The sequence below is a fragment of the Varroa destructor genome, unplaced genomic scaffold (genome assembly GCF_002443255.2).
Source record: "Varroa destructor unplaced genomic scaffold, Vdes_3.0 BEIS01000006.1, whole genome shotgun sequence".
NCBI classification, from domain to species: Eukaryota; Metazoa; Arthropoda; class Arachnida; order Mesostigmata; family Varroidae; genus Varroa; species Varroa destructor.
In genome coordinates this window covers 29,873,417-29,890,105 of record NW_019211459.1, presented here as the reverse complement: position 1 = coordinate 29,890,105, position 16,689 = coordinate 29,873,417, and the positions used below count along the sequence as shown (strand labels likewise).

The 16,689-nt window shown below is 36.9% G+C and overlaps 1 long non-coding RNA gene across 1 annotated transcript in view; it reads right to left on the bottom strand.

Moving 5' to 3' along the window:
* Positions 1–16,689, bottom strand: part of LOC147755101 (uncharacterized) — a 62,544-nt gene that overhangs the window by 4,917 nt on the left and 40,938 nt on the right. The window contains exon 3 of the long non-coding RNA XR_015330439.1: positions 6,325–6,572. This is a non-coding gene — a long non-coding RNA (uncharacterized LOC147755101). The remainder of the gene's footprint in view (positions 1–6,324; positions 6,573–16,689) is intronic.

The window sequence follows — 16,689 nt, the reverse complement described above, 5'->3', positions numbered from 1 at the left end:
ACTACACCTACATCTCATGCATATAACACTGCATAACTGGGACACAGTTGGGTATGTACAGTAAAGACAATTGTTGACAATGGATACGAATGTAAGTAAGGATTGTTGCGTCAGCAACTGTAGGATTGTTTTGAGCCCGGATCAGTACAAGCATACTGATCGTATGGGTGCATCGATGCATGGCACGGGAGCATAAAGAGCATTCCGTGCCGAGTTATTTTGGCATCAAGGGAAATATCTACTTAGCTCTGCTAAGGCGTCCATCACCAACGACAGGCAGCACCAATACTTATAGAACAGAGCGTGTATGCCACCATCTGATCTTCATATGTTCGAGCACCTCTCTCTTTCCCCACAATCTTTTTCAATAGTTGAGGGGTCATAGAATACGTGAAAGACTCATTCGTAAAAATCGTGCTGAGTATTATCGTATGTTGGACTACGATTGTCGTTTACCTTTCACGAATCGATAATGCGTACTTGTCTCAGACCGCTTATATTCGTCCTACGTACACGTCTATAGAACAATAGAACATCGAAATTAGATGTAGCCGAACCCAGAAGTATGATGCTTCAAAAGGCTTTAAAATTTATTCATCAAGCAAGCCGTTCGCTTCAATATTTCCTACCGTTGTTTACATCCGCTACTTAAATGGGCCTCATCAAATCAGTTGATTGTGCCGTCTAATTCAAGAGTGCAGCAAGGTGATGCTTGTTAGGCCTCCCAGTTTAGACAAAGAAGACATAGGCGTCATCATTTAGCCCATAATTAGGTTTAATGTGCGCAAACTACCAAAATAAAACTAGACTCAGCGTTAGGCGACTTTTCTATCTCGTTAGTCGAAAAAGAACTCCTTATCACTGGGTCTTTTTAATTTGGATGTAGTAATAGTAGATGTCTTTTTAGTTTGGATGTAACTTATTTTACATTGATGAAATAGATACTGGAGCCTTATTACATAGACAAACTCTTTTCATAAATATAAATCAACCAAGACGCAAGACACATATAAGCATCAGCTCGATGACGAAGTCTCAGAATCTTCCTCGCCTATTTTTAAAGCCAAAGAGGTTTTGTTGCATGGCTGCGATGGTCCCGAATTAGCAACGAGGTTATGGTTTACGGTGCCAGTACATCTAGCGGCACTAGGCCACCACCCTTTCCGCAAGTAATAATTTTCCGATAAGTGCTTTCAGTTTTAAGTCTTGAATTACTTAAGGCTGGCTTCCAGTACGGAAAAGATTGGGTAAATTCCTTGGTCTTTCACATAACCTACGTCCTCTCATACATGTCCATACCTCACATATGTCCCTAAGGTTGTAAGCAAAAATGGTACTGCACAGTTTCGGAGCCTCTTATGCATGACGTCATTTCCGATGCTGTGTGTATCTGAACACCAGAAAACAGAAAATCGACGTAGTAAATGGTGCAATATGTAAAGAATAGTAAAAACTCACGTTTCACCGAATTGAGTTCAATGGGCTGGGCTTGTGTCGCCCCGAGCTTTGAAACAATTGTGCTACCACCCGCCATCGCGCCGCATTACTACTAGCCAACTGGGTAGTGCAAAGCTCTTACTATGGTCCGCACCAACAACTCTCTCGTATGGTGCTCCTGAGATCATTACAGCAACTATAACCACGGTAAGTGACGATGACCTAGCGAGTTCTTCTACAACTTCGGAAGCCATGTATCTGATTCACTTAATCTCTCAGTCGAGATGTCAATTGTCATAATGGTTCAACCTATAAACAACTACAAAATGCTTCAACAGCGTTTCTTTTTTTAACGATAAATTTCAAAGGGGTATGTTTCATCACTGAGGGCGTTAGAGGGTCCTGAGCTTATAGAAATCGATGGTGTGAGTGGTGCGTTTTTTGTGGATTCATTTGTGTGACGGCGCAAAAGCGTACCTACGGTATGGAATACAGAACCATTCAGACACACATGACTGCACGACGGACCGATGAGTTAGTTCTTTATAGCTGATCAAATTAAACTGAATTAGGAGTTCTGAGTTCGTATAGCACCTTTCACCGTTGTCCACCACAGTCACGTACACATTAAAGCGACTTTCCATCATGTTATAACTCAACAGCAAATATATGATCCAATATGTCTCCAACGTAGGTCCTTACAGTTTTCACCAATAAAATACTACTCTATATAAGCTTGCGAAAATAATTTCAATATTCTAGCCCTCTGCTTAGGTGACAAAAAAATTACTGTGTACCAATTTAATGAGGCGTAACAATTATAGATCTATACCAGTTCTAGATTTATATTAAAATATCTGATTAGAGGAATCGTGCCTCTGAGGAACTTTTATTATTTATTTTTTTATTTGGCCACTGCAATCCTGTTCTGCATTGGTCACAACTCGTTTCAAACACGTGCCAAGTTTGTGTAGTACTAATAATGGTCAAGTTTACATTAACGTATATAATGGTAACGTCTAAGGCACTACTTAGCTATCTGAAAATGCAGCAGCCGCTGGCAGGGTGCAAAGCAGGATAACAACGATGCAAGTTCAGCCGTATGCTATATACAATTTGAATTCAATCATTAATATATACTCAAAATAGTACTTTTTAAGAGTAAGAAAAACCGCTTACTCTCTACTAGGATGGTGACCACAGTATTTCGATTTGTAGAAAAGTACTATGCGCAATCACTTACAACCAGCAAGTGTTTAATTGGATATCAGAAGCTACGAGTAACTTTTTTAATTGCTATTAATCGATTACAAAAAAACTAATTTAGAATCATAAGATACAAATATGGCTTAAAAAAATACTCAATAGCCAAAATATGTTGCCTTTGCAGCGCTTTTGATTCAATCAGGTCCTACCTCTAATGGATCTAATTATATTTGACGCAGCCATGTCGCACAAATTATCGCCCACAATGAGACGTAATTGGGTATAGCGCGAAAGAGTTTCGCCCAAAGGATTCGTATGCTCTTGTCGAAGTCTCATTACTTAGCTGAAAACCTTTATGTCATTGTCATATGGTCTTCGTCATTTTATCGACGATAAGTAGTACAGGTCCGCCTGCCCTTTGTACAATGCATTGAATGCGACTTCAAAGAAATTCACTGAGCTTTATTAGAAGTTACAGGCACCAAGCGCGAAATGTCTACCAGTGCGATCCTATCAGTCATGAGTGGCACTAGCGATAGAATTGTTATGTTCGTTATACTTAATTATATATCGTTACACTTAAACACGTTAATATTTTCAGTATTATTATTATTATTGTGAATGTTAAGGACGTGTCTGTCTTTATAGTTTAATTGACCAGCCAGCGGCAAAACACAAAGATGACATCTGGGTAAAATTCGATCTAGCAATTACCAACAACTATCGCGTGAAATGACTGCTATTTATAGTCTACTACACAACTGACTACTATGCCCATCTTCATATGTTTCACAAGACTTGAGGGCAGTTATGGATGAGCAAAATGCGAACTGCTCCGAATTGTCGACCTTTGCTGGTATAATGCCTACATTATATCCTGTTTAAGCATGGAGTGATATATAAGAAATGTATAAATTACGGTTTATGCTTGTATAAATAACGTCGCGAAATCACAAAAAAAACTAAAAATATAAAACCCTTATCTATCTTAGATCTCGTTATACGTTCGGGCTAAGCTTGTAATAAGTATTATGCATAAAAAACTTTGGCAAAGGTAAGTTGTAACAAGTCTCCCTAACATTTCATTGAAGACGGTACTTAGCATGATCGTATAGAGCAAACGTACACGTGAACTCATGTAATCCATGTAACAAATTTATATGTTGGTCCTATCAGATTCAACTATCGCATGTTGAATTACATTCACAATTAACCCTCGTTGTACCAACGAAACAGTTGCCAATTAGGAAATTTATTACGGAAAATGCACTATAGAAGCGCGACTTGAAAGATCTTACGAAATAATATTTAAAAGCTAGCCACTTCAAAGCTGGCAGACCCTCTCCTCTACAAAGCTTTATTTCACTGAGGTTTTTAATAATTTCGTTCAGCGTAGCCGCTCGTGTCTGCGAATTAGACTTCTAACGCATTCGGTCTTTCTTTATATTCGTTGAATCTTTACGAAATCACAGAGAATAATTACGCTTCGTTTACTTTTGCTGGGAAGTCTAGAATGGATAATCTTGCATATCATCAATTTGGTGGAATTACGTTACCTCGTTAGAGACCGACGCCGTGGCACTTTCTCTTTGCTGAAAATGTGAAGCAGCTCTAAATAATAGTGTTTAAAAAATTCTGGGTGGACGTTGTAAGTAAATAAATGTTTAGATAACGTTTTTTCGAATATTTTTTTAGATTGCGTTGTACTCATACCGCGGGTGGGAGTGTTAAGTTTAAAAACATTATCACAAATTAACTAAGCGGCACATACAGAATACGATATTAATTTGGGTTACCACAGAACAGACGGTACTAAATAAAAAATATCGATATAAACCTCAGGATTATCTGGAGTTGGCGCAGTCTCTTTACGAAATACATGAAACGTAACACGTTAACTTATTTAGTTTGTGTAGCAGAATTACGTTTCGTTATCATTTTTTAAGTTTGAATGTGACACATTTAAAAGTTCCGTTTTTACCGTGCCTTTTCAAACGAGAAAAGCTACAGGTTAGCCAATGGCATAATACTGAAGCACCATTCAAGCATATTCAAAAGAGTATTAATTTTATATGATTTCGTATAGACAAAACATAATGAAACAAAGTAAAAATTATCTTATTACCAATCACAGCTAAGGCAGTGTGCTTTTTGACTAGACCATCAAGGCAAATAAACATCCATTCTGTGTTGAAGTCGAACCTGGCAGTTGCGATATAAACATTTACAGCACTAAAACCAGTGACATATCTTTAAAATGTGTATGACGTGTAAATAAATTTTAATGCCAATGTGGCTTGAACAGCTTATAACATCAGAAGATGGATTTTAGCCATTATTACCTGAAAAAAATCTCAAATATGTTTAATGTCGGTGAAAATATAGTGAAATTTATTCTAAAAAAACTCTAAATATTTAGACCTAACCGATTATAGATCCATGCTTAGCAAAATAATGTGATAAAGATTCACCTCTTCTGCTTTGAGGAAAAATAAATGGTTTAATAAAATGATTTAAAAGACAGATCGTTATTTCATTGGGAATTTGAACCTTTCCGAATAAAATAAACGCAGAGTCATAGATTTAATAATTACTTAGTAAAATACTGGCTAAAGTATTATTGCAACTTGTTTTCATGAAAACGCTCAGAGACTACAAAACAAACGTAAAAGCTTTAAGGCTACATATTGAAAAATATGTTGATTTTTTGTGAGGTTAGTTGCTGGGGCAGCCTCCCTAACAAATTATGTATTTCACAAATTTTATAAAACACAAAAATTAATAATTTTAAGACAAATAACACAAATATAAATTGCAATTGGTCGCGATATATAATCAAAGCCTGCGCATTTAACAATCCTATATATGTGACCAGTTTCTATCAGCACCTAAGATCCTGTGCAAATAGGTTTAATAAAAATTGTAGAACTATTATTTGATAAGACGTTCACCATATTATCCTTATTCACGATATATTCAAAATTTCGATGGCGACAATGGCTATGCAGATATTGATATACAAAAACTGTTACAAGAAATATGATAAGGATACCTGACAAAGAATAAAAGGGATCAGTTAGTATAAAAGGAATGAATAAAGGGTTTAGTTTTTCAAGACTATATGCAATTTTTGGGACACGAATGTCTTGGCACGAGCACCTCGAAGAGTTTTCTAGGATTCATGATCTGATGAATTGTCTTTACAGACAAGAACCTAAAGAGTAGGATCAACTAATGGCAAAGCCCTTGGCACCATCGCAGGCTTCAGCATACACAACTGATAGTTCCCTGAAATCTCTAACAAACATCTGAAAGACGTAGCATTCAATGAATGGAAAAGACAAGCTGAACAGGAAAACAGGAAAGTATAAGGAAGTCTGTGCTTGTATGTATCAGAAAGGTGGAGAAATAAATAAGGAGACGGAAGTTTTCCCGGGCTCCCTGTGTTTGGTTCCTCGTCGTTCTGCTCCGGCAAGGCCCAACGTTCTTACTTTTCGGCGCAAACGTATTGTTCTCCGTTTCCGGATCTGACGAACATAGAGGCGTACCATGCACATCCCAATACCGAAGCCCCGAAGCACCCGACAATTGAAAGCCGCGCTCAAAAGACAGGACAATAATAATGCTTGATTCTATTGTATATCGATCCTAGACGAAGGAAAGCAAGGTGACTTCTCTCACCTCTTGTATGACCAGCCAGAAGGATGGCAGAATGGCTGCCCTTGATTTTTATGACCGCCTCGGGCTGCTTCTTGTTTGTTAATATGACCGCACGACTCGCTGTCTGTACTTGGGCAAGCGCATCAAAAGAAGTGGCTCGCGGGTTGCAATCCCTTGTACTGATACTGCCACTGATCATCACGTATTTCTCGCCTCGAAAACACGACCTTGTCAGTTCAACAATTTGTTAACCCTAGAAATATTTCAGGCTTCGTTTTAAGAGTAAATGGTTTGTTATAATTAAGCGTTTTCCGTGTAAACTGACACCATTGCTTTAAATTACCTAAGTAATTACCTTAGAACCCTTACGGTCCAAGGTACTACTTTAATGCTACTCTAGGTGCCTAACTAAAGAAAAATAAACAGGTGATATAGTGGCTAAGAAACAGCACCCAGGGCTAATCCTAAAGAAGCATTAGTTCGACTCCACTAACCCAAATATACATACATATGTATATATTAATGAGGCCAAATTATTAAAAAAAAAACAATAAAGCATAGCATTTCAATAGCACACGAAAAGTGTATCTGGCTTAAATAAAACATCAAGTGGGAATAGAAAAAAAGCGTTTTTAATTATGTAAGGCGTCACTGTCTTTACTGATAACGCGAGCTGTGATGAAAGTCTTGTCCCCCTATTAAAGCACAATGTAGACTTTTAATAAACAAATTACAGTACGCAGAAAAAAAGCATCAAAACTTTACGTACGTGGGTACGTGCGTGGACCACGAAGCAGACTGAATAAATCAAAGCATGGTTCTTTTCCTACTTATTATTAAACATTTTGTCGATAGTCAACTAGAAAAAGCAGTTCTTTACATTTACGAAAATTTATAGATGCAGACTTCTTAGCTCCTTTATAACTAAACAACTTTACATTCAAAGGCTTGAGAGCAAGAATAAAATATCTGAAGCATAAGTCCCATATTTTTAGTTCATATTATATGAAAAGATTCCCACAGGAGCCGTAAAAATGGTTTCCGGAAGCTTAGTTCTTACGCTCTACGTGTGCTAAAGTTGGCAACTTAATTATCCATTTCCCTTCCGAAGTGTTATTAAATGTAGTTTTTATGTGGTAGTCATGCCTGCTTTGTGCTCTACATAGGACGATAAAGGGTTTCATCACTTTTGCATCTGTGTCGATTATATGTTTAAGGCATTTACTCTTTGCTACGATATTTCACTGGTTCTACTAAAAAAGGGAAACTCTGTGCTTCATAGCGGTCGTTACTGTTGTTGCCTTTCAAGGTAGGAAAAGGTAAGAAAATTACTTTTTTTTATTTTTGATGATGTAATCAATTTCGCTGCAATTTTGCGTACGTCTACTGCTTGAAAATGGTAGAAGCACGGCATAGTATCTAGATGTTATTAGCTTCTTAAAGGAAATTAAAACAGTCAAGACTACTTATTTTTAGCTAGAACAATAGCATTTGAAAATATTCAACTACCTGGAATCTGGACTCAAATAAATGTATTAATGTTCGAAAAGCATACATTTTATAAAATCAAACCATATACCTTGTACAACAACAACATCTTAAAAACAAGAATAGTAGAAAAAAATAAAGACGATCACCGGTCAACTAACTCAATTTTAAAAAGCTAAACAGCGCACCATTAGACCGAATCAGACGATTCGACGATGTTAAAAATCGTGCCCAGTATAATGGATAGTTCCAACAAATGTCACATCTATATAAGGGTTTTGAAAGTTCGTCAAATAGTGTTGTGTTTGCTCATTTTTTTAATATATATGTAATATTTCTATAATTTGAATATGAAGTACACGAGTAATGTCAGCAATTGTTTATATTACACATAATGTCTTAGCACGAAGTCTTAACTTTACTTTTTATTACTCTCATTTTAGCTAGTTTGTATTTTCCTGCTAAAAATACTAAAATAAAAAAAAAATAAACCGTCAAATGACTTTTTAACCACTCTAAATATAGTTGGTTCACCTAAATATCAAATCAAACCTTAAAAAATTAAAACTTTTTGTCTATAAAAAAAAGTAGCTAGAGTGCCTCTACTTACCCGAACGCGAAGAAAATATATTCATCGACAGCAATTTTTAGCCGATTTGTGATTTTTGGGTCGAATTAAAATTCTTAAAGATTCTTCTTATATTTCTCATATAAATGGAAATAGGGAATACCAAAATTTCTTGACCTTAACCTGTTTCTTAATATCATTATTAATAACGGAATCGAGTATGGTAACACTTTAGTTGTATGGTATCAAATCACATGACACATGGATTAAATTTTAGCAGTTATGAAGACCCAAACCCTTTTCGTGCCTTTCCTTGCCTTGAATACGCATTTGACTTGCCCTATTTCGTTCTAGCTCATCAATAACTATCTAGATCAAATTCAGTGCTTGTTTAGTTAGCATTTGCGTTTAAAGTCAGTATAGCTGTTTTGTTCCATTCTTTTTGTTAGCCATTGCTGTTGCACAGGAATTGCTGCGGTTCTCCCATTTTGGTTGCGCTGTTAGAGTTATTCCGTTATACTGTTTTGGCAAGTTAATCCCAGCTTTCTCAAACAAAAAAAATACTTCATACCTCTTACTTTGTATTGTTGTTGTTGTCTCGACGCTCTCTGTCAATTATCCTGTCCTTCTAGGGCAATTCTCTGCTGATATTAATCTATTATCTTATTTATGTTACTCCGTTAACCTTCTGCGGTTGTTCTGTTATCTTCCAGTGTAACTGGCTCGTGTGTATATGAGGTACGAAAATTTTATGGGAGTATTACGCTCCATAAATAAGCTCTATTTCTTTAAATATCAAAAATAATGTTCACAGAAATTCTTAGGCGTTTTCTGGAAAAACGATTGTGCTAAACTTGATGGTAAAAAGTGAAAAAAAAAATCGATTTTTTCTAAAAATACCATTTTGTGCTTGTTATGTAGGGCTTGAAGAGGTAAGCTACGTTTATAGTTAGATTCTTGACAAATCCTTAACCATTATTATCAGTCAATCTTAACTTACATTGAATATTATAGTTCTCTCTGGCATTTTTTAATAAGATGTTTTTTTACCAGATGAGTCGTCCCCATAAGCCGTCGTGAAGACATACATGTAAAAAATTTTGTTAAAATTGGTTTAAAATAATTTTTTCCAGTTCAGCTGTATATGTCGATATTTTCTAAAACTTCCTGATGTTCCCGACAGCCTAGAAATTCATAGCATACGCACTGCAAAAGCTCGCTAAAGGACGGTAAACGCAGGAGAGTTTAGGGTTATTAGTGTAAAAGTGCCCAAGTTCATTTCAATATATGCCCCAACAACAGAAACCACAAAAGCGAAATCTGCTGCCTAAATGGTTTCCATTTCGAACAGGTTTTTCTGTATAGCTCAATAGAGTTCCATCGTTTTTTTATGGAGTTATCAGACAAATTTGTAGTACTCTTTTAGAAACCGTTATTAGAAAATACTTATATATACTTAAGAATATTCATCTTCTGGCATGTTAAGGCTACAAGGCTATCTAGAGACGACACTAAACTAAGGGAACAAATTATAGAATCAGTTTTTCCACCTGGAACCTGTTGAATTGCTTAATGTGCCCTAACGGGCTTCGCAGGAAGATCGTTGAGTGCACTCGAGAGACTCAGCTCTGGGAATAGACGAGTGGAACTCTGGTAGTGTGTGCAGAGCCGAATTAATGTTTTAGCGTGAGTGTATGCTAATTGAACCTTGCGTCTACATAAATGTAGCCCTGCGCCAGGGACAGTGAAAACGCTCTATAAACTTGAGTTTATTGTTGTTTCCAATAATGTAATATTCAAATGTCTCACATACATTTTAGACTGACGCGTCCACAAACATGTCTCAAATATAGATAATTTGTGTTGGCTAATGTTGATACCCTGCTCAGTTTACATTTTCGGGTTTAACTGATTTTTACTCGCTCGCTACGCACTTCCAATTCGTGCCAATTTACTGCCCAGTGTCTGAACATCTTCTCTCCTTTTGGGGCCGGCGACGGTACGGCTACGTCGCGCGCGCCGTATCGATTGCACATATCAGTCCAATAATTCTTAACGATAGTCAACTAAGCGTATTTATTTGATACATCGTATTATGGAAGCTGGTGACTCAATCTATATTTCAGATCAATGTTTAATCCGAGAAAAATAATCCTACTATCCATAATTCACTTTACAATAGTTTAATTATAGTCGTTTTCTGTGCGACTTCCCTGCGTCACGTAGCTCCCCGCCATAACGAAGTGAACTATGTTCTGTTCAGGTCGTCGCTGTAGAATCGCGTCAAGGTTGATATTACGCACGCAATAACGGCTGATATGTGCTTCTTTGTAATGTAAGAATTGTTCATGTGCTTATTCGAATAAACCGCACAACATAAGTATACACTGTCGTACTACTTTCTTTCTTTGGAGTATCCACTCTTACGGTGACGGAAAAATTTGTCAACGTTACCTAATTCCTCACCTACAAGAAAATTGAAACCAGACTGCCCGCGCGGGCAAGATTCTAGTATATCGTAAACGGGTTGACAGACTTTGTTGCGCATTGTTTTGCTAGCGATTTGATTGAAAAATCAATTGTTTTTTCCTTGACATCACTGACAGTCTAGCGTAACAAAGACAGTGCAGTTATCCTGTCCCAGTTTAACCGTCATTATTATCAGTCTATTCTGATGTAAGCGATATGACTGGCCTTACTTCTAACCTGACAAGCTAGAGTCCTATTGTAAACCTATACCTACACATTTACTCTGTTGAAATTTTTAAGCAGCATCGATTCTGTTGTTCCAACATAGTAATTTTATCGCCCTGATTCAGACGTTCTGTTACTGAAATTTATTCCAGTCTGTCCTTCAATAACAGTGCTGCAGTTATTATATCTGTCCGTCCTAATATTCATTTGGTGTTATTACTAACTTGAAATCCTGTTGCATTCTTTTATTTAATCATAATTTCTCGATGATCAATTTCTAGCTTTGAGCAGTTATCCTATGACCATGTTCCAGGGATTGGTTACCCTACTAAAATGAATGTCGCGATTAGCTCTTTAAAGCGCTGTGTGTATCCTATTGTTTTAAATAATTAAGCATGACTTCAAATTTCTAATAAATTTGACTTCACTAACACATGAAAAGTTAGCTTTCACTGAAGGCGGCGCTAGTCTGAGACCCTTGATACTATACCCTTCTACAATTCCTACCGCTATGCCATTAAACGATTTCTGTAATCTCTATCTTTCGCCTATATTTAAATCGCTTTCATTTATACCGTTTTCCCAGTTCTATTACCCTTCAAAGAAGGCATTCACCAATAAAACAAAATATGATTTACATACTGAGGCGGTTCGTATTTTATTAACTATTTCAAAAATGATCTGAATTAGCAATATTTCCTATGGGAAAAATAATTTAGCTCCCGAAAAAGAGATTCGCTTAGTCAAAAAATGTATTCATATGTCGTGAATAGAATTCATATTTTACCAATGCCAGAAATCAACATTATACTGCTGGATAACAAAAATCTAAAATATCAAAAAGTTCAAAATTTAATGACGAGGTTACTTTGTAACTTTGAGCTTTCTCGAAACCTTTGAACGATTGTCAAGCAAATCGAAAAAAAAAAAGATTATAAAATTAACAGAAGCCCCCCGGAAACAGGATACATTCAATCGACGCCGTTTAACTAAATCGAGACATTCCTTGAGGGCCTGCATGCGGCTCTGCGAGTGCGTATATTCAAAGCGGGCGCTATTAGGGAAAAGCTTGTTCCAAGGAGGATGTGCGCAAATATGACCCCAGCCGATTTGGAAAGGGAACATTTGAAAAGGGTCTGTGAACTGAACGCGTAATTGCGCTAAATGGTGATTGTGTTAGATCAAAAAGACCAGCTGGAAAGACTTGCACATTAAAAAAACAATTGATCCATCTATTTTCGTGAAAGCATGATCTTAAAAAAAAAGCATAGGACTTCTAAATTTAGACAGGCGATTTTTTATATATGTATACAACACACAAGTGGGCCGAAAATCTCTTGACGGTTGAAGAATTTCTACTTTGTCTGCTAATATAGTATAGGACAAGCAAGATAATACAATAGGATGTGAATTCAACTTCTCGACACTCTTGTGACAGGGATTCGAAGGCCAGCTCACGGGCCGCTCTAGCACTACAGACTGGAAAGACAGCGTCCATTGCTCCTACGACGAGTCAAACCGTAGATGCCCTTAAGCTCCTATAAACTCATTTTATTTGGGTAGCTTTTTACGAATTGAGGACGGGGAATTATATGGAGAGAGGAATCCAGCCTCGAGCGTGGAAATATTTCGGCAATTATAACGAACTGTGTGTATGTAATTCGTAAATGTTTTTGTGTCTGAGGACGAGGGTATGTAGCTCACGTATGGAACTAAGATAGGCCAGTTCTTACGCTCGTGAAACTAGAAATCAACTAGTACGACATGAATGCAAAGCACTTTGAACATAATGTCCCGGACCTGCAACATACGAAAAGGCTTGGAAGGGTAGTATCGTAACTTGCCAAGGAGATCGTAACGATTTTTTAGGTATTCCAGTTGAAGTACGTTATCTACCACGACAGCTGGGACCTTTTCTCAAACCTTCTGAGTTATTAGTCAGTTGTAATGCGTCGTTAAACAAGTATCTTCCGAACCAACCACATCAGTCGCGTGAAACGTGAAACTACGGTCACCTTCGGTATTTCCGAGTGCTAAATTTGTAACGTTAGAAATTCAGTTTATCAAAGTAGCCATTCAAATAAAAATGAGCTTCAAGGAGCGCTTGGGCAGATCGTAAATTCGAACGCTTCTTCAAATGCTCTCGCTCCGAGAATCGCTTCGTCAATCTAAGCTTGCCACTTTTAATTGTCATCAAAATAACGACTCTTTCCATGCTCCATAAAAGCCTTGCACACGAACAAATTCGCTGAGTACAATGCAACATCCAATATTAATGTAATGTAGCTACACAATTCCAATGCAAGAACCGCTTACAGCTTTTTAACATAACGATGCGGTCAATGATTTAAATATTTCGCCCTTGGTGACATCGAAAACTTTGCCCAAACGTAAAAATAAACTGAACAATTAATTAAGAGCGAGTAATAACTGAATGCACTAGAGGTTGCTGATGCATGATAGTAAATGTTATAAGCTGGGAGATCATTTTTGTGTTTTAAAACTATATATTAAAAATTATCTTCTTCAACTAAGGGATATATTACTACTGTTATTTAAGTCGGCAAGTAATTGATTAATATAAACGTTTGATTTGTAAGAATACACTCGTATTTATTTGTGCACGCACAAATATTTACTCCGACCCTTTTTTATCCATTGTTAGTGATCGAAAAAGGATCCTGATATCGATCCTAATAAACAGAAAAAGCCAGTATCCTAATCTATTCCACATCTGAGAGGTATTCAATGGAAGCCTTTGATACACATGTATTATCTGGACAAAGCTAGAAAAGGTGAAAAAAAAGGGAATAACAGCTAGGTATCTAAAGAAGCTATTCTCAAGCCTTTTTAGTACTAATCTCATGACTCGCAATACTGAGCATGTTTTATAGTAGGCTTAGTGCCAGTTGGTTTTTAATTTTTAAAATTATCCGAATTGCGGCAATTCGAGTGCTGGACCCCCTTTTCACTTGAGGTAGGAGCTGATATCTGAAAGCCGTAACCTTTGAAAACAAAGATAAACAGGGTACTCACTGTTAAGACGTGAGAATGGGAAACGGTGTATACCATCAGCGTGACAGGCGCTATATAAGAACGTGGTTGGATTCTAGCGCTTGTAAAAATGACCAAATATAGCCGCAAGTGAACACTAACCCGGTAGGAGACGTGAGTATCCGAGTGCCTGCTGTTCAGTCCCCGCAAAGTTGTGAGCAGAATCTCAAACTGGTGCTATTAGAGTAGAGAGAGCTGTGCCAAGGACATGACACGCTAAGAACCAAAACAAGTCGATATAAGGCAAGCGAAGCTCGGCTTTCTTGTTTTATCGTATGCTGTTCGACAAATTTAAGCAGACATATTAATACAAGCGCAGGTACTAATTTATCAAAAGGAACTATGAGTCTCAAATGTTACTGTTATTGGAAGTGCTATTTATAAAAATTATTAGTAATAAAAATACCCATGTAATACACCGTGGGGAATAGCAAATGTATCGAACACCATCAGTGGAATAGATTAGACATCTTATATTAATGCTTCACGATGTAAATTTCGTAGTTAACAAACTCACCTTCGCCACTCCATTATCCGTATTGGCTAAATCAATTTTAAGGCTTAAGTAGTTGTACATGATTCTACCTTTTTTCATATTTTGAGGTTCGATATTCAATAGAAATCTAAAAATTAAACACTCGTTTGTGTGCAGAGCTAAATGTATCACGTCCACATTTAGAACGGCTTTCCTTTGTGATACACTACAGCATATATAGTATTCTGTTTCGACCCTACTTCACATAGATTTAAATATAAATTAGCTGTATTAAGCTTTACGTATGACACCGTCGTTAGGCATTTCATCAAACGGCTGACTCTTAGCATGAAACGAAGAATATCTACGCCCGGAGACTACCATGTGTCCTTCACATTATCAGGCAAATATATTGCCCACCAAGCTATCACGGGGGCAAAATATAATATGTACAAATAAAAAACGAATAGCACGGTTCTCTCGACATCTGTGAAACGCAAGTGCGGTCGGCAGTATTGATCACCCAGAATGCAAAGAGCACTTGTTTGTTTTTACGCATCTTGTATGCAAACAGAGCTTCAGATAGAGACAAACTAGCGATCCAAAAAACCAAAGACGTATCCACACATTGACAATCAAAGGTCGCAATGTTTTATTGTTTTATAATTTTGCACGCTATACTTTTGCTGTCATATTTTCGATCAGAAATCAAGGCACTTCAAATCGTCAACTTAGATTCTCTATGCCCAACCCTACTTACTCCCCATTTCCATCACCTCTTAGCTTTTGCCCCATGGCCCGGATCCTGGAGTCTTGATCAGCCCTATTCCCAAGCTTTTAGTTGCTCTGTTTTCTCCGACGATCTTTTACCAAAAGATTGGATTTGCTTGACTATCTCCTTGCTAGTCCTTGCTATGGACACTCTTATGGACACACACCTTATGGAGCACTCTTTTCATTCCATCACCGTTATCTCCGTGATACTCAGTATAAACACTACTATATAACACTATGTACCGATAATTAAACTAAATCCTGAACATAAGATGTAAATAAGGGTGTTGCAAACAATTTCCGAAATTTCGCCTAAGTGTACAAGGATGTGTATATGGTTAAGAGTGATTACGTAGTCAGTGTGGTGATTTGGTCATTGCATAATAGTTTCAAAACAAGTACTTCTTGAATAAAGAAAGCCTCTCATGCAGAGTTATGTTTATATACTATAATCTTATGGACTGCTAAATACGAATTAGCACAAACTTAAGATGATATATGACCATTATTTCAATGTAATATTTATAAGACCTTCTTCTATAGAGCATGATACATAATCATATGCGAATAAATATATCCGAAAAATATACCTACTTCATTCTATAAATAAGCAATCTAAAAACAAAAAAAACTATTTCTTCCGCCCTACGGACAACAGTGTCTGACCACTTTGCCATCGTTTGGTTCAATACTAGAGTATTTATAAGTCTCGTCTGATTTTAATTTATCGAAAATCGCGTGTCTGCTTGCTCATGTGAATTTACCATAGGTATATCTCGACTCCGTATATGGTCGATACTCGTTCAGTAAATCTGGATTACACGCGTTAAATCGTCTCGATACTCTTCGTCAGAAACGGCGTCTGACCTTTACAAGAATAAATTTCCTGTGTTTAAGGATATTTGGCTTCTTAGAAACGATTATGCGTTTACATAATACTACAATGAGGTACTTCATTATACAGCAAGATCACTGCTTGAATGATCTAGTCTAACTAGATAGAAATCAATAATAATTATTCATTTCATGCCTCGCCTACATATTATATTTTGATGTAAACATTTAGATCACGCGGCTTTTGATATACTTACACAGTTTTGTTTAAACTCATTAAAGGCGTTAACTTTAGCCTTCTTTCCTCTTAGTGTCTGATACAAATAAATTTTTTTCATTCCTCAACTATCATCGCTCATACGTTGTTGCACCTATGACAATGTAAATGGTACTTGTTGCGCTTTTCTTTCTTAACTGATCCTTATTTCTTTATAATCTGCTAGCTTTTTTTGCTAACCGCAGGCAGGTAAGAGAATTATAAAATTTGCCCGCGAGACAA